This window comes from Sus scrofa, chromosome 1 (genome assembly GCF_054392235.1).
Source record: "Sus scrofa isolate SSC_HxYL_T2T_F1_AM1 chromosome 1, Sscrofa_HxYL_maternal_Yorkshire_Landrace_v2.0, whole genome shotgun sequence".
Lineage (NCBI taxonomy): Eukaryota > Metazoa > Chordata > Mammalia > Artiodactyla > Suidae > Sus > Sus scrofa.
In genome coordinates, this window is record NC_139383.1 from 63,466,521 (window position 1) to 63,494,520 (window position 28,000).

General features: G+C 35.6%; 1 protein-coding gene and 1 long non-coding RNA gene across 3 annotated transcripts in view; one reads left to right on the plus strand and one right to left on the minus strand.

Moving 5' to 3' along the window:
• The window catches only part of LOC106508899 (4-galactosyl-N-acetylglucosaminide 3-alpha-L-fucosyltransferase 9), a 200,635-nt gene that overhangs the window by 117,306 nt on the left and 55,329 nt on the right, over window positions 1-28,000 (plus strand). The gene's annotated exons all lie outside the window — the stretch shown is intronic.
• LOC110260380 (uncharacterized) overlaps window positions 1-28,000 on the minus strand; it is a 408,289-nt gene that overhangs the window by 100,664 nt on the left and 279,625 nt on the right. The window contains exon 4 of one of the 2 annotated variants that reach the window (XR_014806288.1): window positions 23,702-26,697. The exons of the other annotated variant lie outside the window; for it this stretch is intronic. This is a non-coding gene — a long non-coding RNA (uncharacterized LOC110260380). Of the gene's footprint in view, window positions 1-23,701; window positions 26,698-28,000 lie in introns of those variants that run through there. 2 annotated transcript variants of the gene reach the window in all.

Below are 28,000 nucleotides of genomic sequence, written 5' to 3' on the forward strand. Positions count from 1 at the left end.
AACATCTCATGCAGCTCTATATAAAAAAACAAACATTCCAGTGAAAAAAATGAGCAGAAGACCCAGATGGATATTTCTCCAAAGAAGACAGATGGCCAAAAAGCACATGAAAAGATGCTCAACATAATTAATTATTAGAAAAATGCAAATCAAAACTACAGTGAGGTATCACCTTATACAATCAGAATGGCCATCATCAAAAAGTTTACAAACAATAAATGCTGGAGAGGCTGTGGAGAAAAGGGAACCCTCCTACATCTTTAGTAGGAATATAAATTGGTACAACCACTATGGAGAAAAGTATGGGGGCTCCTTAAAAACTCAAAATAGAACTACTGTATGATCCAGCAAACCCACTCCTAGGCATATATCTGGAGAAAACCATAATTTGAAAATATACATGTACCACCGTATTCATTGCAGCATTATTTACAATAGGCAAAGCATGGAAGAAATCTCAGTGACATAGGAATAGATAAAGAAGATGTGGTACATATATACAATAGAATATTACTTAACCATAAAAAATAATCAAATAATGACATTTGCAGCAATATGGATGGACCTAGAGATTATTATATCAAGTGAAGTAAGTCAGATAGAAAAACAAATACCAAATGATATCTCTTATATGTGGAATCTAATAAAAGTGATACAAAAGAACTTATTTACAAACCAGAAACAGACTCACAGATTTAGAAGTCAAATTTATGGTTATCAAAGGGGAAACAGGGAGAAAGATAAATTAGGTCGGGATTAACATATACATGCTACTATATATTAAATAGATAAGCAACAAGGAACTACTGTATAGTATAGGGAAATCTATAATATTCTGTAATAACCTATCTGGGAAAAGAATCTGAAAAAGAATGTATGTATGTATATATATAACTGATCCTCTTTGCCATACACCTGAAACTATACAACACTGTAAGTTAACTATTGTCCAATAAAATGAAAAAAAAAAAAAACAGTAAGGTGTCATTTAAAATTTGAGGCTTTAAATTAATGTCATTTAAAACCCCTAAATGACAATAATGAATTCTCCATTCCTTATGTTTGGATTGTCATAATCTGTCTCAAAACAAATCTCTATGTTGTCAAAGGGTGAAATCTGACAAATACCCCTTTGGTTTTATGGATGCACAATATCACATCTTCATTTGCTCAGAGTCAAGATTGAAGATGGAGAACTGTCTTACATGATAATGTGAGGGGAACTAATCAGTAAATCTTCAAGGAGGAGAAAACAAGGAACATTCTGGATAGCCAGAAGAATTTTAGGAAAGTAGTAGTCTGTATTCAACATTAATTTGTCTACTTTGCTGTGATAAAACACCTCTCCATCTAAAACTTTAGAAATACTTGCCAACTGTGCCTTTTTGAAAGTCAGGGGAAATTAAGAGACCAAGTTCCATATCCAGGTGAAAGAAGGGAACATTTATGGTAGGTAAGCCATGAGTGGACTAGGAAAATGCCTAGTATAGAAATTCAGAGTACTAAATAATCAGGAGTTCATAATTCTCTAGAATTCCCTAGAATTCTCAAAAATCTTTTGGGACATTGGAATTTTTATAGAGCATAGAATAAATGGGTAGAAACTTCAAAGACTGCTATTTACACCTCTCTTACTTTTGGTATTACACAAACATTAAAGCAATATTTAAAAACTTATAAAAATGTATTTCACTCAGAATCCAACCATCCCAGAAATTTACAGCTTTTTGTCTATTTCCTTTCATTTCTAATCCACATGCATACACAATTTTATATATTATAATTATAATTGTGTGTTTTGATTTTGTACTCAATACCAAATTGTAAACACTTTAACATATTTGTTATTTTATGTGTCCTTATAATGATTGTTTACTTAACTCTTTTCTTATCTTAGATATTTAGGTGTTCATGCATATTTATGTACATTTCAATTTAAATACCTGTATTTATCAAACATTTTTGTCCTTATCTTGGATCTTTTTCTCTTGCAGAGAAAGTAGAATTCTGGCTTAAGTGTTAGTTTCTAAATATTCAGAGTATACTAGATATGAGGCTATGGAAAAGCTTCTATATTTTCTAAGTCTGACTCTCATAAAATAAAAAATGGAGGGAGTTCCCAGCATGGTACAGCATGGTACAGCATGGTTAAGAATCCAACTGTAGTGGCTCCAGTCACTGAGGAGGTGCAAGTTTGATCCCTCACCTGTGAACTTCCATATTGCTGCGGGTATGGACATAAAATTAAAAAAAATGAAAAATGGAAATAAAAATAGGATTTATATTATACAATTTTTAAAAGGATTAAATGCAAAGATGTATAAGAATATGCAGAGTGTCTGGGAAAATTCCTAGAAATTAAACTATCAAGGCAAAGAACATGACTACACATATTCTTTCCAAAACTGTCGCACAAGTTGTTAACTTCCAGAATATTCAGCTGCCAGCCAAAAAGATGAAAACCAGTCTTCAATACCTTCAACAAAAAAACAAAAAGCTGAACTGATTGCTGACTTGAGGAAGGCAGGGATACATTGGCGAGACCGAGGGTCTCAGAGCAAAGACTGCTATTATACAGAGGTTGGAAGCAGAGTGGAATTCAGTGATTAGCAGATTTTCAAGTAAATGTATGCATGTCATTTGTAGAAACATGGCTCCCCAGGTGGGAATGTCACTGACTGACTTTCAGAAGTGTGTTTTTCAGAGTGAGTCCTTTTCTGATCACTGACTTTCAGAAGTTAGACTGTTACTAACTGGTTGATTTGCAAATGCATGTTTGCTGAAACTTTACATGAAATTAGTTTTGATGATTTCTAGAATTGTCATTGATTGAGTAAGCAGGTATACAACCAGATCTGGTGACTACTTGCTATCACAACTATAGAAAAGATAGTCATTCCTAAGAGTGTAGGAATATTTTATTCTCAAGCTCTATTTCGAATAGCCATGTGAGTAAATTCTTTCTTGGGGAAAATGATGAAGAATGCCAAGAAGGGCTCTCCATAAGGAAGACTAGGAAACAACTAGTAATTTGCTTTTAATGCAGTCTTTTAATTGACAAAACTATATCAGTATCGAACAGTGAAATTAAATGTGGAATGTTACTCCCATAGAAAAGAGAGTGAAACTAAGATTATTAAAAGGTAAGTATATTTTATGTAAGTTAATAAAGTTGTCAAAGAATATTTGATTCCTACTTCATTATTTAAAAAAAATTTAAAATTTTACATTTTGGTGGAATCATAAATGCCATCTTTTTATTAAACTTTTTAGTTTATGGATCTGTTTTCCTCTAAATTTATACTTACCTAGAGTATCTGATTATTTTCGTTGTTTGGTTTTGGTTATTTGCATCTTTTCTCTCTCCCTCCTTTTAATGTATATCATGTTCTTCCCTGCTTGTATTTTATTCTAGAATGATTTCCAATCTTCTCCCAGGGAGTTGTCCCTGCCAGTTTCAAAATCTTTTTTGGTTTTCTTCCTCCTGAATTTGTGTTCTCCTCCATAGTCAGCAATTATGAATACTTTCTTTTTTGTAAACGGAATTCAGTTTCTGAAATATTGGCTTCTTTTGTTTCTATTTCTACTCCTTCTGTTAATCTATCATGTACAAATAACTCTCCTCTCTTCCTTTGATATAACTTTCCAAATGAACTATTATTTCTCTTTCCCTTTTGAGAACCATGTTAATTAGATAGGTCCAGGTTAACCCACTGCAGATAATGTTCATATCTTCCATCTGTCACTCTTCTACAGCTCATTCCTGCACCATCAGTAGATGATCCATCCCAGCTTGACCTCATAAATAGAGTTTGTATTCTAAGATCAGACAAAATGACAAGTGATTCCCATTTCTTCCATCTACTGGCTGATGTGACCTTATGTGGGTAATTTAAGCTCTATGTGTCTCACTTTCTTTAACTGTAAAGTGTGAATTCTAGCACAAAGGACAGTTATGAAGACGCAATGAAAGCATATACAGGAAACACCTAGCACACATTCTCTATGCTGGAGAAACTACATAAATGATCTATCTTATTTGTGTTTATTTCTTATTATCACTTACCAAATTGACTTTTTCTCAGCATTGCATAACCAAAAGACACATGGAGCCTAATGTCAAAAGCCCAGTGTCTTTGTCTGTCAGGATGTTAGGTAGGTAAATTTCTCTAATTTTACTCATTTGGGAGTAGTAATAATTCCTTCTCTATCTTAATTTCATTGTGAAAATGGCAAATTAAAATGTGATAATGATTACAAAAGTACTCATAATCATTATAGTAACAGTAACTGCTGGCATTTTTTAGTTTGGCATCATCTACGTGCAAGACATTATTGACACTTAATATACGTGATCTCAATCTTTATAATTACTCTACCTATCGGCGAGTTAATATTATTCCTAACATTTATGTGAAGGAAATGCAGCTCAGAAAGATGAAGTAGTAGGGCCAAAGGTACATAGCTAGGAGGGGGTAGAGCTAGAATTGAGGTGCTCTAAATCTCCACACCAGTGTGTGAGAGAGGGGAGAGAGAAGGAAGGAAGGAAAGAAGGGAGGGAAAGAAGAAAGGAAGGAAAGAAGGGGAAAAAAAACTCCTACAAAGATGGTGCTCCTTCCAGGAATGTGTGTAAAATCTTCAGAGGGAAAGTCGTCCTTAGCTCGCATGTTCTCTCCTACCCCTTTCTGCTGTCAGAGCAGGTGCACCTCTGTCCTCCCCAGAGCGGTTAAGCCTCTCTCATGTCTCTCCCCCAGACAGGCCTAAAAATTATTCCACAGTCTTTGGGCATTATTCTTGCTTGCCTAAAGTTCTGAAACTTTAAAAATGCTCACTCAATCAAGCAGAAAAATATTTACACCAGCTCTTGTGATTTTCTGAAGATCCAAGACTTACTGAAAATTATCAATTGCACACAATGAGTTATAATTCTTCGAGGCATTTGAAGGCAGTGTTCTCTACTTCTGCTTCCAACTAGAAGTTTGAATGTGGTCCATATATACATATGTTCATAATTTCAGTCTACACTTGAACTCATAGCATTTGATATTATAAAGATACATTTGATCTAAATAAATTCCATGGAGGCAGAGGCAATGCTATCTCTGCATTAATTTTCTGGTAGGGCTTAGTGCATGACCAGGCAGATAATGAGAAATATAAATTGATGATTGAAACGAGAACGAACAACCATGTAAATAATATTAAATAACTGAGCAGGGAATTTAGATCTAAGCGTCAAGGCTTATTAACCTAAATAATAATTCATAAAAACTGATTTATGAAGTTTCAGATTATTATTTAGCCTGAGAGGCAATAATTTCTCTTTTTAAAAAACTGCTTTTTCTTTAGATAATATAAAGGACTTTTTTTGTTTTGTTTTGTTTTTTGTCTTTTTAGGGCTGCACCTGTGACATATGGAAGTTCCCAGGCTAGGGGTTGAATCTGAGCTGTAGCTGCAGGCCTACACCACAGCCACAGCAATGCAGATTCCTAGCCAAATCTGCGACCTATACCACAGCTCACAGAAATGCCAGATCATTGACCTACTGAGCAAGGCTAAGGATCGAATCCACATCCTCATGGATGCTAGTCATATTCGTTACCACTGATCCACTCCTGTAAAGGAGTTCTTGAGGCAAATTTAAAATCAATAAATTTAGAAAGTGACAGACTCAACTGCACAATCCAAAATTTCAGAATAACAAAACAGATACTATAAACAAATAAATTTATTTGATTTGAAAATTTAGGAATTATATTTGTAAAAATTATATTTAAAAAAGGCTTAATTTTATAAAATGTAAAGTGTCAACAAATTAATTACAAAAAGAAACAACACAAAAAAGAGGGAAATAAATATAAATAGTCATTTCATAAAAGGCGAGATAAAAATGACCTACGAAAAAGGAAATAATGCCCAATCTTACTAAATAATAAACAGGGAAAATGCAATTTGTGGTTTTATGGGATTTTGTTTATTAGCATAACTTTTTTTTTTTTTTTTTTTTTTACAGTCTCACCTGTGGCATATGGAAGTTCCTGGGCTAGGGGTTGAATTGGAGCTGCAGCTGGGGGCCTACACTACAGCCACAGCAATGCCAGATCCAAGCCACATCTGTAACCTACTCCACATATTGTGGCAACACCGGATCCTTAACTCACTGAAAAAGACCAGGGATCGAACCAGCATCATCATGGAGACTATGTGGACTCCTAACCTGCTGAGCAACAAGAAAACTTGTAGCATAATTTTAAATGGATTATAACATCCATTGTTATTAAGGGTTGGTAGACAATTGATTTTAAATGGAAATAAGGTGAGATTTTCTGGACATACTATCACAATGGAATTTTTAAAACTTAAAGAACATATATGCAACTATGGATACTACATAGTTAAAGGTTTTCAGAGAATATTTATTGATGATTATCCAATAATTAATAAATAATAATTCGTTTGGATTTTTGAACCTTTTGTTAAATAAGCCTTTGTTGTTATATATTTTTAAAAATCATACTAATAGGGCAAAGGTTTGGCTGGATTCAAGTCTTTTTAGTAAATTAGATACCAATTGGAAAAAAAAAATTAGGACCTCCTCAATAATATTACACTGAGAGATTGCAGAGGTGATGATAATCTCAATCGGCCTGTTGGAAGGCTAATTTCTTTGTATTTGAAAAATCATTTTGTATTTGAAAAAGAAGTGAAAAAATTTTATTTTCTCTGCTATGAGAGAAATTATTGTGTAAATTTGTAAAATATTACAAGGCTTGACCTGTATCCACATAGCTGCAGCACTTGTATTAAAAAGAAGAACGAAGAATGAAACCTGGTGTGAAAGCAGGTCTCATTAGAAGAGTGTGGCTACACTGTTAACTGTATGTCCTCTTGGAGTTCCCTTCATGGCTTAGCGGTTAACGAATCCAACCGGGATTCATGAGGATGTGGGTTCCATCCCTGGCCTTGCTCAGTGGGTTAAGGATCCAGTGTTGTCCTGAGCTGTGGTGTAGGTCACAGATGCAGCTCGGATCCCGCGTGGCTGTGGCTGTGGTGTAGGCTGACGGCTGTAGCTCTGATTAGACCCTTAGCCTGGGCATTTCCGTATGCCACAGGTATGACCCTGAAAAACTAAAAACAATAACAACAACAAAAGTATATGTCCTCTCCACCATCTACCCGGAATATTTCAGTAACACAACTTCTCAATCTCCATGGATTGCTTAAAAAATTTAATAGAACTCTTTTTTTTTTTTTTTGGCGGGGGCAGGGGCTACCTCTCAGAAAGGCAGAAATGGAAATGCTCTGGCTCTTGGATATTAGAGAAATGTTATAAATTCACTGCAATTTATTAGCCTGAGTGAAACTCTCAGACACTTCAGTTGTTGCTACAGTTATCCGTACTCAAACTGCCTTTACTTATTCCTCCTTCAAGGATATAGATCATTCTTTTTTTCCCTAGGGGTAATGCACTAAAATATTTTTTCTTCTATACAGTTTTAACTGAACTATATATGCAAGTCCAGTTTTCAAGCTTAGTGTGAGGATAGAACAAATGTTCACGATCCTTCTGACTCATTCTAAAACGGTCTCTTATGCAGTGTCAGAGGAAGCCCTTGGAACTTTGTCTTTTTTCTCTCTTGATAATGCAGTGTTGTCGCTTGCTACTGTCTGGCCATTTCTGGACTCACTATTTTAGAAGCTCTTTTAAATCTAGTCTTTTTTACCCTGACTCTCTACAGGGAATCAGTTTGGCATAGCAGTTATCCCTGATTGTGAAACTGAGTTAATAATAGTACCAAACTCATTGTGTTGATTTGAGAGTAAGAGATGATATATGTGAAGTCCTTTAAAAATATGAGCTGCTAGTGTTAGTTTCTTTCTATGAGTTCTTATTTCCCTTTCGTTCAAAAATGTCACTGCAAATTGCTATACTTTGCTCCTTTCACGATTTAAATTTTATGTTGTTTCAGTTGCCTACCAACCACCTGTATGAAGAGAAATGAAATAAAAATAGAACATACCATGAATGACTATTTCCCAAAATTCAGCTATCTGGAATTGTACAAACACTTGAAAGGGTGTCTTTTTTTCCTTATTTTCAACTTGTTTTTGTTTTCCTTTCTTTCTTCTTCCACATTTGCATTTGAGGTGGCTGTTAATACTAACCAGTAAAATTGTGCAGACTACAAGTGTGGTGAGATTACACCGCCCCACACACACATACACAATCACACCTTGTTTCAGATCATTGTTGAACTCAATCATAATTCTTTAATCAAAAGAAGAAATCAGGCATTTGCTCCAAATTCCCATCTCTGAGGAAAAAGTTCTATCAAGATAGCTCATTTCTCATTCTACAGCTTCTTGACCTTCAGAGGAGCTGTTGTAGCTGCTCCATTGTCTCAGGATACTTCAGGGAATCCCAGCTTTTACACATTCATTCCGAGTCCTCTGGAGTCACTCCCACAAGCCCCCCCCCCCCCAAAGAAATCAAGACTGAGAAAAGATTTCCTGTTACTTTGCAGATGTCACAGAAACCAAAAGAAGTCATCTTTCTCTTTCACCCTTTGACACACAGAATTTCTCACCTATTCCCAAACAAGTACACCATTTTCCTAATGTATGGAGAGAAATTAGGAAATGGGAAGGTGATCTGAAATATACTTATTGCCTAGATAGTAAATTACAGTGATTGTTTTTGATGATACCCACAGTCCTATGAAAAGGGTATTATAGTCTTCATTTCTTATCTGAACAAGCCTCCCAGAGGTTAGAGATTTGCCTAAGTCCTAACATGAAATGGAGCAGAGGCACATGATGCCATTGATCAATTACTTCTATTTTTCTCCTGCCTCCTGAAAAAAATCCCCCAATTCCCTACAATACATTGTGTTTTTCCACCCTAACATTTGCATCCCTTGACATTAGAAGAAATATGAAGGTCTTTTGTTTTTGATGTCATATTTTTTGTTACTTTTTTTCTACAAGATTTAATAATTTACTTGGAGTGGGAAATCTTTCCCTCTTCATCAAACATCTTTTTTTAATACTCCACATCATTCAAGCCAATTAAGCAAGAAACAAAGATTTCAAGAATTTACATATAACATTGTGCTCTTTCTAATAAGCATTTATGACCTGTTTCTGAAAATGAGCAAAATGTTAGTTCTTCTGCCCCAAATACAGTGTGTCCTTCTCCAGTTTCAGCTGCATGTTGCAGTCTATTTGTTGTGGGAGGGTGGACATTCCACAGTGGAACCATTGTTCACATAATAGAGGAAGATGAACTAGACTGTAGAAGATACATAATATGGGAGAATGTCTTCAATATCATCTTTAAAAGCTGAAACATATCCTTGGTATGGTGAAGGGGGATGAGTGACAGTTTGGGGTCTTGTCAGCACTCTACTGGACACTTTTTGCTGGCCATTTATGCTCAGTCAGTTTTATCTTGTTCTCTTTCGTTTTTAGTGATTTGGACATACTAACTTTTGCTATGAGGAAGTACTTTATAATGTGTTTTGAGATACTTTAATAGAATTTAGGCTAAAATGTAAGAAGCATGTATCAGTCTCTATGAGCTTTCTTAGAAATAGTGTGAAAAATAATCACCCTGAGCAAAGTTCTATTTGCAGCCTCTTATTATAAAAATGAAAAGCAAATATTCAGAGAGCATATAATTCTATTTGGTACAGAGAATTTTTCTGTTTATTAATATTCTTGCATATTTATGGATAGTGTGGACCATTGATCTGTGTGTGTGGTATGTGACAGGTGTGTATGTGTGTATACTGGGTAATGATATAAAATGTATTATCTGAAGTTCTCTGAAGTGGCTCAGCAGGTTACGGATCCGGCATTGTCACTGCTGTGGCTCAGATCACGGTGGTGGTACAGGTTCAGTCCCTGGCCCTGGAACTTGTGCATGCTATAGGCGTGGCCAAAAAAATAAATGAAATAAAATATATAACTTACTATGGGTCATAGTCAAAAACTTTAAACACCATTGTCCCAAAAAATAGCACTGAGGAGCTACAACTCTTAAGATACTTTTCCCATATCCAGAAACCAATCCTTTGCTTTAAATCCTATCTTCACTTCTATGATGATTTACTTAAGTACTATGAAAGTAGCCAGAAGGAGAGTACAGGATGGAGTAAAACTGAGAAAAGGAAAAGTGTAATGAAATCATTGCAGACACTTGAGTAGTCAGTTGATTCTTTTAATTTTACAGATATATCTTAAAATTCAGTTAATAAATGGTGAAAGCAGATTAGTAGGGTTCAGACCTCAACTCTACACCTTGCTGATTGAAGAATCCTGGACAGCTGTTTATCCGCACTAGGCTGCACATCTTCATCTATGCAGTGATGATTAAGCTACTTCCCATATCTTCAGGCAGTTAACAGAATTAAGGTGTGTAAATCATATGTTTGACTTAGTGCCTCACAGGTAATAAATGTTCAACAACTATCAATTATTAGTTCTACATCTCTACAGGAGGGATGGCAAAGTACTAATTTACAGACTAAGATTTGTTTTATTTTTTTTTTTATTTTTTTTGTCTTTTGTCTTTTTGTTGTTGTTGTTGCTATTTCTTGGGCTGCTCCCGCGGCATATGGAGGTTCCCAGGCTAGGGGTTGAATCGAAGCTGTAGACACCGGCCTACGCCAGAGCCACAGCAGCGGGATCCGAGCCAAGTCTGCGACCTACACTACAGCTCAAGGCAACGCCGGATGGTTAACCCACTGAGCAAGGGCAGGGACCAAACCTGCGACCTCATGGTTCCTAGTCGGATTCGTTAACCACTGCGCCACGACGGGAACTCCAGATTTGTTTTATTTTTATTTGGTTTTGTATGCTTGTATAGTTTATACAGTGTTAAAATTATTTGCAAAATTAATAGTCTCTCAAGTGAGAAATAAGTTTCGTTTTTTGACCTTTGAAGAGATACTATTTATTTGTAAGTTCCCTATGGTCCAATGAGGATAGCAATAGTTTCACTTTGCTTAATTTTTTACTGTTAAAAACTTAATAATTGAACCAAATAGGAATGTTTTTTTTAAATGATTTCAGCAGATATGTTTAAGTGCTTCCTTTTTCATGACTTCTAAATAGAGAAAGCCACAAAATATCAGACTAAGTTTAAAAAAATACATCAGAATTTTTTTTCTTTTGCTTTTTAGGGCCACACCTGTGCCATATGGAAGCTCCTAGGCTAGGGGTTGAGTTGGACCTGCAGCTCTCCACCTACACCACAGTCACAGCAATGCGGGATCCAAACCATGTCTGCGACCTACCCCACAGCTCATGGCAACACTGGATCCTTAACCCACTGAGTGAGGCCAGGGATCGAACCTGCATCCTCATGGATCCTAGTCAGGTTCATAAACTGCTGAGCCACAATGGGAACTCTCTAGAAAGAATGTATTTTAAATACAGCATTTTTAAGATTATAAAATTAGCATATGTTCTTTATAAAAATGCAGTTAGTACAAAAATTAAAAGAACAAAATGGTATGTCTTGGCATATAGATTTTAAATCTTAGATCTTACAACTAAGATTTTTTTTTATGGAATTTTACCATACTTAGAATTTTGTTTCTTTTGTCTTTTAACTACATCTTGGCTGTTTTCTATCATCACATATAAGTTAACAGCATTGTTTTAAGAACTGTGTAGTGTTCTATTCTTTGGATCACAATTTTTAGTCAATTACTTACTATAGAATATTTGTTTTAAGTCTAATATTTAGAGATTGTAAACAATACTTCTGTCCTTGTACAAAACACTCTGTGTCCTTCAAATATTTCTCCTCTAGTTCTCAAATATAGCCACCAATTATTGAATGGCAAGTATTTGATAATAACAGTGTTAGGAGCATTTCAAATATACATATAATTATATATAACATATAGATGTTATTAATTATTATAACCCTGTGAGACAGGTACCAGCATTAACTCCATTTTACCAAGTAGGATAACTGAGGATAAATACAGTTGAATAATTTGATTAAAGTTCACACAAAGCCAGAATTATAATCAGTACAGACTGATTTAAAAAAAAACCTATGTGTGTAACCATTATACATACTACCTCTCTCTTATAATATGAACATCTTAACTTTTTATAATATTTATTTGTTAATGTTCCATAAAATTTAATAAATTTTGATGAATAACTTAAATTCTGTTTTGTGGGACAATTGCAATTCATTTTGTCCTCTAGTCCCCAGTCTGTTTTGAACCTCATCAGATGGCAACATGGCACATTCAAATTTTGTGGCACTTGCAAAAAAAAAAATTACACAATTGCTGAGGAGTTTATAAAAACTATTTGCAAAGTTAAGAAATTATATGTTGCTTAGAAAGAAAGCAGGACAAGTTATTGGCAAAACTACTTTGTCAAATGATTTTGTTGAATGTCACATAAAATGAATGGCAGACAATGTTGAAGAGAAAGTACTGTTGTCTTCAGTTTGTTAGCTGATAGTTTTCTCTGCAGTTATACAGAAGCTCAGATGTGGCTACTGTAATCGGTTGTTAGCGTATGAATGGTTGATATACATGAAGGACATTTTGTTCACTGAAAACGTGTGCTAAGATAGAAGAGATATTTCTTTAGGTACTTCTTTATTATTCTTTTGAAAAATGTTGTGGCCTCAGACAGTATTCTACTGGGATTAGAAATGAATAAGCACCAGTTATTGTGCCCCAGGGAGGGTGTTAATAAGCACATGCCAGAGGTTGCACCATAATTCCAGTACTTAAACTGCTTTGGGCCAGAGACCAGTAGACCAGCCAATCCAATTAATCTTGACTATGGTTCAATATAAAAAAATAATAGTAATAAAAATGAGCGTTGGGAAAATAATAAGATTATGAACACTAGGAATTCTGAAGACATAGCAAATGTAAAGCCCTGGTTTTCTCTTCTGCAGTATACTGGTTGTCGAAAGGAAAAGTACTTTTGAAATGAGGGGGTGGAAACAAACATTTCTTCCCAAGACTAATACTGCCATCTCTGTAATTTCAAGTGACTTCCTCGAGCAGCATATCTTAATGATATATTCAGTATCTAGCAGAGCCAAAACCAATGGCTCACTGCCAGAAAAATGGCTTTTCCAAGAGGAAGATAATAGGATCCCTTAACAAAACCAAAAGAAAATGCAAAAGGCCTGATCACTTTTAGATTGATTTTTTCCAATACTTGAGGATTTTCTTTGTCTCCTTTTTTATCTCTTTATCACCTAAGAAATATACTGATGGGATGTCATCGGGCATATTTAAAAACCACATCCAGATGCTGCATTAGATCATAAAGAAATCATTTCAGAGTAAAATACCACCAAAGAGCAAATTAGAAAGTCATTTACCTCTGACTTCCTAATAGTTGAGTGAATCGAAATCATTTAACCTTTTAGCTTTGAGCATGATATGTTGATTTAATATCTGGTGAAGCACAGGACGTTGCATCTCAGTATTCCAAACTATCTAACAGAGCTTCTGAATGCTTGCTGTAAATCCTAATAGACCTAATTGAAATCTTAGATTTAATATTAAGAAATGAAATGCATTAAGAACTATTTATTCTTGAGTCATAAACACCATCATCCTTATTGTACTTATGAAATAATTGCATTATGTTTTAATATATTTTATCTTTGTATTTTAATTGTGATAAGCATTTTAATGTGTTCTAAAATTGACAATATTTTATTGACTAAGATTATATTAAGTAGTTTGCAGATGCTGAAAGCTTGATGTCATATTTAGAAATATCTTCTTCACCGCCCTTGTATGCTATCCCAACGCTTTTTGCATTCAAAAGAGAGCAAATTTTATTCCAAAGAAGTATAAAGAATTACTTACTTATGGCAAAGTTGTGTGCAGGAGTTTGGGAACATTGAGGTTTTAAAATAATAGGAGTAAATAAATAATTATGATGGTACTCTGAAACCACAATCTATTCTCACATTTTACAAATAATCAATTTATAACCAATCAGCAAAAATGATTTAGTATGACTTTTTTTAGAGGGCTGTGCCTATGGCATGAAGAAATTCCCGGGCCAGAGATCGAAGCCACCCTTCAGCAATGACCTGAGCCACGGCAGTGACATTACTAGGCCCTTAACCCACTGAGCCACATGAGAACCCCTAGTGTGACTCTTAATATGACTTATGAGAATAAATTTTTAATATGATCTATCCTGACTTGATCTTTACAGCATACAGATTACATACTAACAAAATAGAATAGAGAGTAGAATAGAACAGAACAGAACAGAACAGAATAGAATAGAATAGCATAGAATAGAATAGAATAGGAACATGGAAACTTAAGACAGAGTTTATAAATCTTTGACATCTACCTTTTCTTGTTTTCTATATGCATCAAGCCAGTATTTAGATTCATAGTCATCTGAAAGCAATCAGCAAATATTAATCCAAGAACTTATTAATTCAAGGCACATTCAGAGGCACTATAGAGATGGAAACTATGAGACATGACATCTTTCCTCAAAGACTTAGTAGTTTTATTTTCCTTTCATTTATGTGCTAAATTCTTCCTTTCACATACGTTTTATTTGAGAGAGCACAGCAATCTTAAAGTATTCCATGGATACTTTCCTTGACAAACCAACCATTTGTCAAGTGATATTTTTTTGTCAATTGTATTCCTTAACAAAAACCAATCCCAGGTTTCTTTTTATTCTCAACATCCAATCAATACCTGTTGATTGAAAATGCAAAAAGATTCTAATATCATTCTCTAATAAAAGATGGAAAGTGTTAAAAAAAGAGACCTATCAAAGGTTCAAAGAAGGCAACCAAAAGACCTCCTGATGGCCAATTTTGAGTAGTGAATAATGGTGCAATTTTATCAACAAAATGAATACTGTAGTATCACAGTATAAACCAATGTTGAAAATGAATATCTGTGAATGTATACTTATATGAATAAATGATTAATTACATAAATGAGAGGAAAAAAAGGCATCTCCTTTTAAATTATTCCAAATAATTTCTGTAGAAAAATTCCAAATAATTTCTGTAGATGCTTCATCCTCAAGGAGAGAGTGCATAACTCCTAGCTTCTTAAGTGTAATGACTTACAGAACAGTATGGAGGTTGGGAGAAGGGATGTTAACAATGTTAAAATCTGATAAGCCTTACCTCAGCCAGCTGATAAAGGTTAATGCAGTAGAGATAATCAGGTTGATAGCATGTATCCTTGGAATGATGTGATAAAAATGGCACTGTTCCTCCTTATAACCTCAATTTAACTAGAAGAATAATATCCAGCCATCCAAACTGAGGGATGTTCTACAAAATATCTGACCAGTACCCCTCAATACTTTCAAGATCATTAAAAATAAGGAATGTTTGAGAAAACTGTCACAGCAAAGAATTACCTAAGGTCACATGATGACTGAATATAATATGGTAATTCTGGATGGGATCTTGGAACAGAAAGGACATTAGGTTAAAAACTAAGGAAATCTGAATAAAGATAGAGTTTAATAAATAATAATGCATCAGTGTTGGTTGAATAGTTGGGACAGATGAACCATAGTAATGTAAGATGTTGATGGAGGAAACTGGATTCAGAGTATACAGAAATTCTCTGTACTATTTTTGCCACGTTTCTGTAAATGTAAAGCCATCCTGAATTTAAAAGATGATTTTAAAAGTTACATACAATGGGATACCTGAAGTTATAATCAAAGAAGGTCTATGGAACATCCTAGAGATAATTAAAAGAAGGAAAATGTGTCTCTGTGTGCTTATAACTGTTCATCTGTTGAACTGCTGGCCTATCCACTCGGTTTATTCTCTTAATGGAGACTGTATATACTTGCCTACACTCTTATGGTCTCTGTCAGTAATAAGCTACTAAAAGGCAGAGACCTTATCAATTTTGAATTAATTCAGCCCTTTCTTGATTAAAAAAATAGGGCAGCAATAGTTTTCCAATACAGAACTATTTCTTTGGGGAAAATGACTTTGTGAAGAAGGAAAGAGGTATTTAAAGTTTTTAGATAAAAGAGGCAGGATAATATTAGCAAAGGTGAACTTTTGCTTGATTTTTATTCCTTACTCTTTCTTTTACGTACTTCTAATTTTTTTCCTTCATTGCAATATAAAAATAGATCTGAACAGTGACAGTAAAAAATTATAGTTTCCAAAGAAAGATATGTGGAGGAATATTCTTGGGTAACAGAGTCCAAGCACTTATGTGTTCTTTTTTAACACTTTAATTTTACAAAAAAAAAAGAAAAAGTGAAATTTGAAATGGCACTTCCTAGTGCAAAGAGAGAAAGAGAAATAGAGAGCAAAAACTGTTAGCACAGATGGTTATAAACAAGGTTGAGGATGCAATTAACAGGCTAAAATTGTATGGAATATAGTATGTCAGCAATACAGAAGCTCTGGCAAGAGCAGTCAGGACTGAATTGGCTTCACTAATAAACTGTCCTTTTGCTTCCTTTCTGTCTACTTCTTATATCACTTTCCATCTACCTCTTATGTCACTTTCCATTGCAAAATATAGACCTTTTTTAGTTATTTGCACATGAATTCTGCTAATCAGGAAAGGTGATCCTTTCTGCAGCATGTCATTTCCTTTAAAGTAGCAGTTTGTCTTTAAGGAATAGTTAATCTTAGTTTGAAGCATTCAGGTAAAATTTCAGAGAAAAATGTCACATAAAGTAGAAACCATTAAAGCAGAGGTCATCCTGTTAGGAAAAAAAATAATCCACCAGATATTGATTGCCTTCAATGAGGAAAATGCAAATCTCAGTTTAACCTCTACATTAAAAAATTGTTGATTGGCTAGAAATTAACATTGCATGTGCTAGACAACAAGACTCTTGCCTTGTGACCTACTTTTGCTACTAAGAATATTCACATTCTTTCATTTTAGTGCTCAAATATCTAAAGTATGCCATGCATTACATACTGAAAATCTTAACAAAAATGGACTTATATTTGAATGATAAGAAATATGTTTTATGTCCCATAAAGAAGAGTTTCTCTAGAATATAGGAGGTTTGCTAAATCTAGACAAGCATAGATTTATTTTTAATTTTATTAGAATTAAAGAGATCCTTCAAATTATCCTGGTTATTATGTTTGTGACTGGTTATCTATGACACAATAGGGAAGCAGTACTTTAATTATAAGTTCCCTCTGAAATGCATTTTTTCTTATCTGTTTTCATGTTATAAAGTCTAGACAAAATCATTTCTGTGGATCATTTTACCAAATATTGTAAAACTACTAGTTTCAAGAGTTTTTACTTTTATTTTTATGGGGAAACATAAAGTGTTCCATGATCAAGTAAGTTTGAGAAATGTTGCCTACTATAGTCTCCTCTAATTTTTTTCCCATTAGCATATGAAAGTTTCTAGTAAGTTCTATAGAAAGAATGTCTGCCAAAAATATTATGAAAGCAGGAGTAAGACTATAGAAGCAAACAGAATCCAAATTATGAAGGATCTTTTGGGAGTTTTTTGTCCTTTTGTCTTTTTAGGGCCACACCCATGGCACATGGAGGTTCCCAGGCTAGGGGTCTAATCGGAGCTGTTGCTGCCGGCCTACACCAGAGCCACAGCAATGCCAGATCTGAACCACATCTGTGACCTACACCACAGCTCATGGTAATGCCAGATCCTTAACTCGCTGAGCGAGGCCGGGGATTGAACCTGCAACTTCATGGTTCCTAGTCGGATTCGTTTCTGCTGCACCAGGATGGGAATTCCTGAAGGCTGTTTTTATGTCTCTGAAAAGTCTGGAACTTTTTAGAATGAGCATATTAGTAGCAACATGAAGGATGGATTAGAGACCTATTTAGGGAACTTTTTCAGTAATCAAAAGAAAAAAACTAAGCAAAAGTAGTTACACTCATACTGAAAAGATGTATAAAAATTACAAGTATGTGAGAAAGGAATGATAGGACCAGAAGACTGGCTGAATGTTAAGGATTAAAATTCAAGAGTGAGTCAAGTGTATGGTGTTGGTACTTAGTGGATATTAGAGCCACTTACTGAGATCAGGCACGTTAAAAGGAAGCATGAAACAGACAGAATAAAATAGAAAATCTGTTTCATATATGCTGAGTTTGAGTTTTCCACAGAAAAATAAAAAAAAAAATATTCCCAGTGTATAGTTGGATATAGAACCATGGAATTCCAGAAAAGATTACACTACAGATGTGTACCTACAGGTAGGTGGTAAAATCATTGGAATGGATGAAGACACTCAGAGACAACAGTCAGAATGTAAAATACAGAGAGCACAACAGCAACAAATTTGTATTAGATAACTTAGTAGACACTTCCGGTTGAAAGACATAGGGTCATAAACCTAAGTGTAGGGAGAGTATCAAGGAGAAGGGAGTAATTATCAATAAGACGGAAAGGTTAAGTATAATATGCATGAAACAATGTGTGTTGACTTTAATAATGAATCACTTGTTAATGATCGTGTCCAGCACAATTTCGGTGAAACAGCAAGGCAAAAACCAGATAAAAGATTAGGTGGGAGATGTAGAAGTGGAGATAGCAAATGTCAGCAATTATTCACCTAGGAAGGCCAGTGACAAGATGGTAAGTAACAGAGACAAAGGTAGAGAATAATATTTTGTTCCCCCTTTATTTTATATTTAAGGTGGTGGGGATCTTTGATTAACTCAAATTCAAGAAGCAGCAGAAAGGGATAAGATCTAGCGTGATTTATCTTTCATGATGACCGAAGGGAAAATGGTAATGATAAATATGGATAGCATGTTAAGTTTAATATAATTATTAATAATATTTCATAACATTGAGGGATTTTCCATCTGTTGGATTTTATATTCTCTTTGAATTGGAAGGCAGTTTCTGTTGCTAGGAGTGAAAAGAATTTTAAGTCATGGAGGCTGTAGGAAAGTCCTGAGGGTTATCTAGTAGCCATTCTGAGGAATGGGTAAGTGACTAGGGAATTTTAGGCTATTGAGGACCCATTTAAGTTAGGAACAATGGATTTATATTGACACCACACTATTTGATTGTATAATTTTCTCTGTAAATGATCAGTGGGCTGGATGCAGGAAATGAGAAAATAGTTGGATTGACCCAAGATTAAGGTTGCAAGGAGTTGACAGGTTTGGTGAGATAATGTCTAAGTAAGGGAATGGAATAAAGATAGAAAAAGGATGGCAAAGAAATTAGGAGGTTTATAGTTCAAGCAAATTCATTGGCAAGTACAGTGGAAGCTAGAATGTGAGAAAGGTTGGAGTCTAAGAAGTTATAAGCTATTTGAAAGTTAAGATTTCAGAAGTCAATCCATAGGTCATCATGACTGGCTATAAGGAGTTCAAAGGAGCTTGCAGATGGAGGTCATTACAGGTGGTATGGTTAAACAACCAGTTGACCATCATGTTGGATGTGTTATCTGTATGTATACTGTGGTTGCCCTCAATTAGAGTAGGATTCATTAAAAAAGAAAAAAAAAAACCTGATGCTTATCTATTTTGTGTATTGTAGTTTGAATTTGTTAATCCCATACTCTTAATTCATTCCCTCCCCCGTCTCCTTTTCCCTTTGGTAAGTTTGTTTTCCATGTCTGTGAGTCAGCTTCCATTTTATAAATAGATTCATTTGTATTATTTTTTATCTTCCACATATAAGTGATATAATATGATATTTATCCTTGTCTGACTTACATCACTTAATATAATATTATTTAGGGCCATTCATGTTACTGCAAATGGTACTATTTCTTTTTTATGGTTGAGTAGTATTCCATTACATGTGCACATTCGGACATATTATATCTTCTTAAACCAATATATTGATGGACATTTGGGTTATTTCCATGTCTTGGCTATTATAAATAGTGCTATATAGCACAGGGAACTATATTCAATATCTTATAATAACCTATAATGAAAAATAATCTGAATTACTTTGCTGTACACCCAAAACTAGCAAAACATTGTAAATCAACTATACTTCAATTACAAATTAATTAACTAAAGCTGAGAGTCACATACCAAAGAATTCAGGACTTGTTGGAAAAAAAAAAAAAATACGAAGCAAGAAAGCAGGTGGTAAAAGATTTAAAAATAGAAAGTGACCTACCTGGATAGCCAGAGCATCATGTACATAAAGTTTTCCCCCGAGGTAGAGGAGGAAAGGTAGAAGGGCGCAGAGGAGAAAAGGTTCCAAGGCTGGTGGGGTAGAGGAGATTGAGGAACCTCATGTGAGAAGCAGGAAATTAAGGCAAGGGTTCCAGAGGGCAAAGAGAAGAAGCAGGGGGTTGGGTCAAAAGAGAAGAAGGCAGAGTAGCAGGACCGTATAAGGAGGAAAAGAGGAGAGAGTACATTATCACAGGGGCTTGCATTTTATGTGGCCCTCCAGGATGGCAGGGATAGAAAGCATGGTGAATTAACCAGCTCCACGTTTTCAGAGGAAGTTCTAGACTTGTTACAAGGTGAGAACACAGGAAATTTGGGGAATGTGACAGTGGTAGACCAGTTCTTGCTGGGACCCAATTCAGGGTTTACTGTTATGTCTCCAGATTCTCATGTCTTCTCTAATTGAGCTCGGCTACTTTTCAATATTGCAATTCATAACCTTCCTCTCCCTGTCTGCTAGACTCCCCTCTCCCAGTTCGAATCTTATCCCTCTTCCTCTTTACGTCCCAGATCTTCTGAAGGGAAATGCATGTATGTCTATGAAGGATATTTTAATGGCAGTGTCGGGGGTAAGGCCAACAGCTATCCACATGGGTTATTCTGCTTATAAACTTGCCCATGAAGCTGGAAAATTCTTTTAAGAACTAGAGATTTCAGAGATAGAACCAGGTATAGGAAGATAGCAAAGAAAATCAGTTCCATTAGAATTCATAGTCCTAAGGCAAGAAGCAAGCTTCTAGTTCCTAAGTTCATCCATACCACTTCTTCCTGTAGTAACAAGTGATACCAAAGGCAAGATTAATCTGTGCTTGTAGAATTAATCATATTATCTTCTTTTGGATCATAAAGAAGAGGGAAAAAACATAATTAATTTGTAAATACAGTTAACAACCAGAAAAGGGCTGAGCTATGTCAGTGTCCAATCTAAAGTCGGAATCTGAGAGAAAAAGCTGCCTGCACTCTGCCAGCAGTGAACAAAAGACAAAATTCCAGAAGGTCTGCATGGGTGGAAAATGATCAGAATCAAAACAGACTTGGATTAGGAGCTATTTAGCGGCCCTAGAAAAGACAAAAAAAAAAAAAAAAAATTCAGTGTCACAGCTAGTAGTGATGCCAAGACCATTTCAGTCCCAAAGAATGTGTTTTTACCTAGAACATTGTCTCCTAATTTCATTCATTGTTTGTATTTGCAGGACCTTGGGCAAGTTAACTTAACCTCTTTAAACCTACTTGGTTCCCTACCTGGAATGCAGGTCCTAAATGACATTCACTTGTAAGTTTGTTATGAGCATAAAATAACACTGAATTTTAACTGCTAGGTTCAGCAGCAAGAAGCAGAGAAGCCCTCTCAAATGCTACCTGTTCTATTATTTCACCTATAAAATAATTTAAAATAATCACAATCCTTCCAGAAAAAAATTAGAGATGTCGAGGATTCCATCTCAGGCATTAATTTGATTATTGTTCATTGGGTGCGTATTATATGCCAGGCACCATGCTAAGTACTGGGAAAATAAGAACAGAAAGATATAGTCTCAGGAGTTCCCCTTGTGGCTCAGTGGTAACGAACCTGACTAGTATCCATGAAGATGCAGGTTCAATCCCTGGCCTCCCTCGGTGGGTTGAGGATCTGTCATTCCTCTGAGCTGTGGTGTAGGTTGCAGATGCGGCTTGGTTGTGGCATAGGCTGGCAGCTGCAGCTCCAGTTCAGCCCCTAGCCTGGAAAACTTCCACATGCTGCAAGTACGGCCCTGAAAGAAAGATACAGCCTCTTGCCTCAAGTGAGTTCAAGGAAGGAAAGAACACATGCAAATGAATAACTGCCAAACTTATTTCAGTCATTAAGCTAGAAAAGTGCAGAGGAGATGGTATAGGCATAATGATAGTAGGAGTGGGCAAGAAAGGGAAAGATCTGGGGATTTAGGGAATGTTTCCTGGATGTTTCCTGGCATTCCAGACAGAGAGGAAAATGAGCTGGAGTAATGGAACAGGAACCACTTCAGTGTGCTTGAAAAGTGGCAAGCACTTCAGTTTAGCCACAGTGTAAGGATGACAAGGGCTACAATATGATGGAAATTAATGGTGAGGCAAAGAAATAATTTCTTAAAAGCAAGTAAGTCATGTAGTTTCTTCTTTTCTTTCTCCCTCCCCCTCTTTCTTCATTCCTTCTTTTCATTCACCCCCTTCCCTTTCCCTCTATCCTTTTCTCCCTCTTTCCCACCCTTCCTTCCTATATTCTTTCTTGCTTTTGAGCACACCCTTTTCTTCCCCATGCCTCAACTTTCAGTCCTCAGGCACATCATATCTTAGTATTTGTCAGTGCTGAGCACAGAGCCATTAGCTCTTGTACTGCCAGTATTTTTTAACAAGATTATATTAAACTATAAAAATACAAATCTGGTAGGTGGATCAAAATTTTAGACATGGTTCTTTTTGATCAAAGAAGAGAAGTGGGAAACTTACCACCCTGTTAGAAGCCAGGAGGGACCTTATGACAGAGGAGTATGAAAAGACATCATTTAAACAGTTTAAGCAGATGCCCCTTGCTCTCCACCTCACCTATCTGCTTTGCTCTTTGCCACTTGGAGGTAGCAACTCTGTGCACCTGTCTCAGAAAGCCTTGGTTTAGCCAGTGAGGGGAGAGGCTTTCCAGATAAACAGTGAAATATGCCTCTTAGTTATTGTGCTTTCCCCTGCCCATTCCTGTTCACCCATTTTTCCCTCCATATTCTCACCTGGATATGTTTTCACAACATTAAGACCTTTAGCCATACATGCACACACACGTGTGCCCACTTACACACACAGAGTAATGGAAACAGTTTATTATATCATCCGTGACTTTTGCTTTTGTGGGAAGTTAGTTTCTAATCCTCATTTTTCCTTAGTGATTGTTTTTCCAATTAGTTGAACGAATGATGATATTTGCTTGCTTCTTCCAGTGTTGCCTATAAAGAACACCGGTTACTCATTTAGGGAAATTGCTTGATCAATGCGATGCAGGGCTATTATAACTTTTTTCTGCTGAGGGGAGAAAAGAATGATATGCCAGATTGAAACAACTGGAAAAACAGATTGCTGAATTAGAAGTGAAGATATAATTAGATGCACCCTCCAATAATTGGTTAGAATTGGAAGCATTTAGGTCTGTACATAATCAAATATTGCCTGGAAGTGTTACAGCACCCTTATTTTATGCTAAATAGATTTTTATGGAATGGCAATAAAGGAGGAAATCTGCCTGCTAATTTGATTAAAAACACGATGGATCGCTGTTATTTCAGCTGCGAAGACTCCAAATAGGAGGAGGCTGATTAGGAAGGAAAAGAAAAAATTAATTTCATATTTAAGATCTATTATCAAACATTGCTTATTTTTAAAGTGGAATTATTCATAACAATTGAAGATGCATTTTCATAATTGCTCAGAAAAGAATGAATATATTCCTAGCTTATCTTTAAAATGACAAAAAAAGATCTAAAGAAATAATAGTACTCTGCCATCAGTATAGATAGGAGAGAAGGTAGTTTATTAACCACATAAGCCCATTTCACAGAAAATACATCAGAAATTAAGAGAATTACACTTGTGAAGGCCATCCCCAAACACAGATCGGTAGAGTCTCATAACTTAAGGACCAAATCCATCCTCTGCTTAGGCATTCATAATGTCTTTATTATGTCACAGCTGTTAATGAACAGATCTTTTTTGCCTTCTTATTCATCCACTAAACGGATATTTACTGAACACTACTGTGTGGCAGGCAGTTTCAGGCACTGGGGATACAATAGAGAACGTGAAAGCAAAATGTCCGTCAAGGATCTTGCAATTTGAAAAAAGACAATGTAAAAAATAAATCAATACAATATAATAGTGGGCTGTGTTAAATGCTAAGGAAGGTAAATACATAGAAAAATGTGAAGAGTGGGAGTGGATTTACATTATAAAGGTGGTGGTCAAAGAAGACCTCACTGAGAGAGTTTTGAGTGAAGATCTGAAATGAAGTGAAGGAGCTGCCCTTGTGGCTACTGAAGAAAGCCTTTAGGTAGATGTGCAAAGGCCCTGAGGCAGGCATGTGCCTGGCTGGTGGGAGCAACAGTGAGAAAGCTTGTGCTGAAAGAGCACATCAGAGAAATAGCAAGGATGGGATGGGGGGGCTGCCTATTCTGTTAAGCCTTGTAGGTCTCAAGGTCACAGTAAGGATTTGATTTCTAATCAGAGTGACAGAGTGATTTTGAGCAAAAGAGAAACAATCTGCCTATTTCCTTACATGTGAGCTTCTGAATAGCCAGGCTGTTGTGGACCACGCAGCTTGTACCTTTCTCTGGGGCCTAACATGGTATGTCTTACATGAGATTCAGATATGTGTTTTAAGTAAATTATAGTTCCAAAGACAATTCCAAATTCCTTTTTCTCTTGTATCCTGTCACCCTACTAGTTCATATACAACTCAGGAACCTTTTAATCTACTTTATTATTTAGTGTGCATTTAACACTGGAAAGGATTTACTATCTGTGTTGATCACCTGTGTGGCTCTAATTTAAACACAGCAAATTTGGAAACTGCTAAGGCAAGTATGAGTGGTCATATCTTTATAATCCAGTTTAAATGCCTACACTTCTTAAGAATGGGCTAATCTGAGGATAGTAAAAAAGATTCTCTTGATACAGTATGCATATGGTAAGTATTCTTTACTTTTTCTTCCTTGGAACTACTCTAAAGAGGAAGAAATTACTTCTGGAGCCACTCTGTTGCAGAAGAAAGCCAAGAGAGTATCTCTAAATGTCTATTTTATATACTTCCTCATATTTTCAATGTTACCATAAAACAGCATTACTACTTGTGAAAGTTTTGTTTTATTATAAAATAATAAAGTGAATTTTAAATTTATTTCAAAGGATACATCCAGGAGCCAGTTAAATATGCTCATGGGTCTGCTCCAGCCATGGTTTTATTGCTGTTAATTGACAAGCCCTATTGTACAACAGTAAATTTGGAACTGAAAATACTCTATCTTTGGATAGCTGTAATTTAATCAAGCTTGCTTTAGCTCTTTTATTATTTCATAATGAAATATAAAATATCTTACAAGCAAATGCCTCTCTTCCAGAAATTAAATAGGAAAGAATTCACAAGCCAAAGAGTAGCAATCAGTACAAACACAATTACCTTCTCACATAGGAGATAAAGCAACTCTCCTTTTTTTTTTTCTTATCCAATATCAGAGCAGCACAGTCTTTTCTCCCAACTTGTACTAGTATCTCTTCTCAAAACAATAGGATAAGCAACTGCAGGATATAGAAATACTAAAGATATTGATGTCTTTTCTTAGAAAAACTAAGTTATAGGAGCCATATAATGAGTCTTAAACCTAAAGACACGAGTCTTCTTATATCTGAAAGCAATATGAACATTTACCACTAGCAGCACCCCAAGTGAAAGTATCTCCTCTCTCCAATCTTTTTGTACTAATTGAAGTGATGAAGACACCAGGGGGTTGGTCAAACAGTCATTTCATACTAAATGCTAAAGCCTCACTTGAAGATGGCTAGCTATGATGGATCCAGGCTTACATAACTAATCTGTAGGGATGCTTTGAAGATAGCACAGCCATGCTAGATAAAAGATATTCTGTGGCTGAGATATAGTTAATATTTTAGGGGGAAAAAAGAACATTTGATATGATTTCACATCAGAGATAAAGGTAAAAGAACCATTGAATATGGGATAAAGAGCACCCAAAGGGAAAATTAGTTTTAGAGACAACTATAAAGAGAAACCTTCAAAAGAAACATTAATGTTGGGAAAAAAAAAGCGTTGGAGCTGGGCAGCCCATGTGAAATTAACTGAATGAAGGCCAATCCTTCATTAACAACCCTTTTTAACCTAACACAGACATATCAGAAAGCTGATGATAACTAGAATTCTTTTAACTGCTTCTCACAGTAGACCAATCAATCACTAAGCTGGAAATGTGGAAATGTAAGCTCTAGTCATAGTAAATTACAAAATGACCTTGAGCAATTAACCACTCTAGGTCTCAGAATCTTACCTGGAGAATGAGAAATTCAAGCTAGACAGATTACCATGTCCCTCCTATATCCAAAATTATTTGATTCTAATAGCTCCATAGAACTCTGGGGAGTTTGGGAGATGGAAGCTAATCAATAACCCTCACCCAAAACCAAATAATCAAAACATGAACAAGCAGTCATCAAACAAGTCCCATCATTGAGGTGGATAATGTATGTGCTCTGTAGTGAATCAAAAGCAGATTCGGGGAGTTCCCTTTTTGGCACAGTGGAAACAAATGCGACTAGTATCTATGAGGATGCGGGTTCAATCACTGGCCTCGCTCAGGGGGTCAGGGATCCGTTGTTGCCGTGAGCTGTGGTGTAGGTCGCAGACATGGCTCTGATCCTGCATTGCTGTGGCTGTGGCATAGGCCGGCAGCTGTAGCTCTGATTCAGCCCCTAGCCTGAGAACTTCCATATGCCATGAGTGTGGCCCTAAAAAAAAAGAGAGAGGGAGAGAAAGAGAGAAAATTTTACGGTATTGCTTTTGGGAAAAATTACGTGGCATGATCAGTTGAGCTATGGAAATAGCTGAAGGCTATTCTGGGTTCTTCATACCTTCACTGACCCTGTAAGGACAGCAAAATCTTTCAAACCCCAGAGTAGCCTTGGGGAAGCTCACATTGTAACAATTTTGTATTGCCCAATATATATATACTGTTCCTGGTATATATTTTGTAATAAGGTTGAAAAGACATTAAAATAAGAAAAAAAAAATCAAATAACTACTCCTATGATGGTATAAATAAATGAAAATTTAAACAAATATAATGTCTTCATTCTGGCTCAATACATGCCCACAGATCCTGACGAAATGTTCTCCAACTGCTTTTGTGTGACTGGCTTTAAGCTTGGGCTCTTTGATTTTGAATTACTTGAGCAAATAGATTGTTTTCATTATATAATTCCCTAACATCATCTTACACAGTCAGTACTCCATGCATTTTTGCTAAATTGAATTTAATTCTTCTACCACAACCAGAGTGCATTTGTTTTAATGAGCAGCATGATTACTAATTTAGATGACATGCAACTGAATTTGAGACAGACAAAAAAAGACTATCCAAAACCATGGTAGAACATTTTAAGAATAAAATGGTGCCTTAAACCCAAAATGGGCAAATTTTTGAATGCCTAAAATAAATATCTTCTCAATATAACCCTCCTTGAAAAAGTGCTCTACTTTTACTAAGTTATAGAAATTTGATTGCCTTAAATCAGGTCTGTGTTATCAACATGAAACAAAACTCAATTATTCATAATCCTCAGCAGAGCCAAGAATAAACCTTACTGAAATATGGACATTGCTAGAAAACACAGCTGTGAGTTTCATGAAAAGCAAACCTTTTTTTTTTTTTTTTTTTTTTTTTTTTTTAATAAAACAGAAAGCTGGGGTCAGAATGGTCCCAGCTCTGATCGTTGAATTCGCTGACTCTGGTGAGTTGATGTGAACAGGCTCCTGTGGGTGCACATGGAGGCCAAAAGCAAACCTTCCTTTGCTTGAATTTTTAATAATTATTCTTCCATAACAAAAGATAATCTCTGCCCACCTGGACCTCCGTTCTTTTAGGAGAGATAAGACATCCAATAATGACAGAACTATAGGAGAAAATGGTGAAATTTGAGACTTTCAGATGCAGTACCATGAGAATTCCAAAGAAGTGATCAGGGATCAAGAAGACATTGTAAACAACTTTCTAAGCCAATTATACTCCAATAAAATTTATTTAAAAAAAAA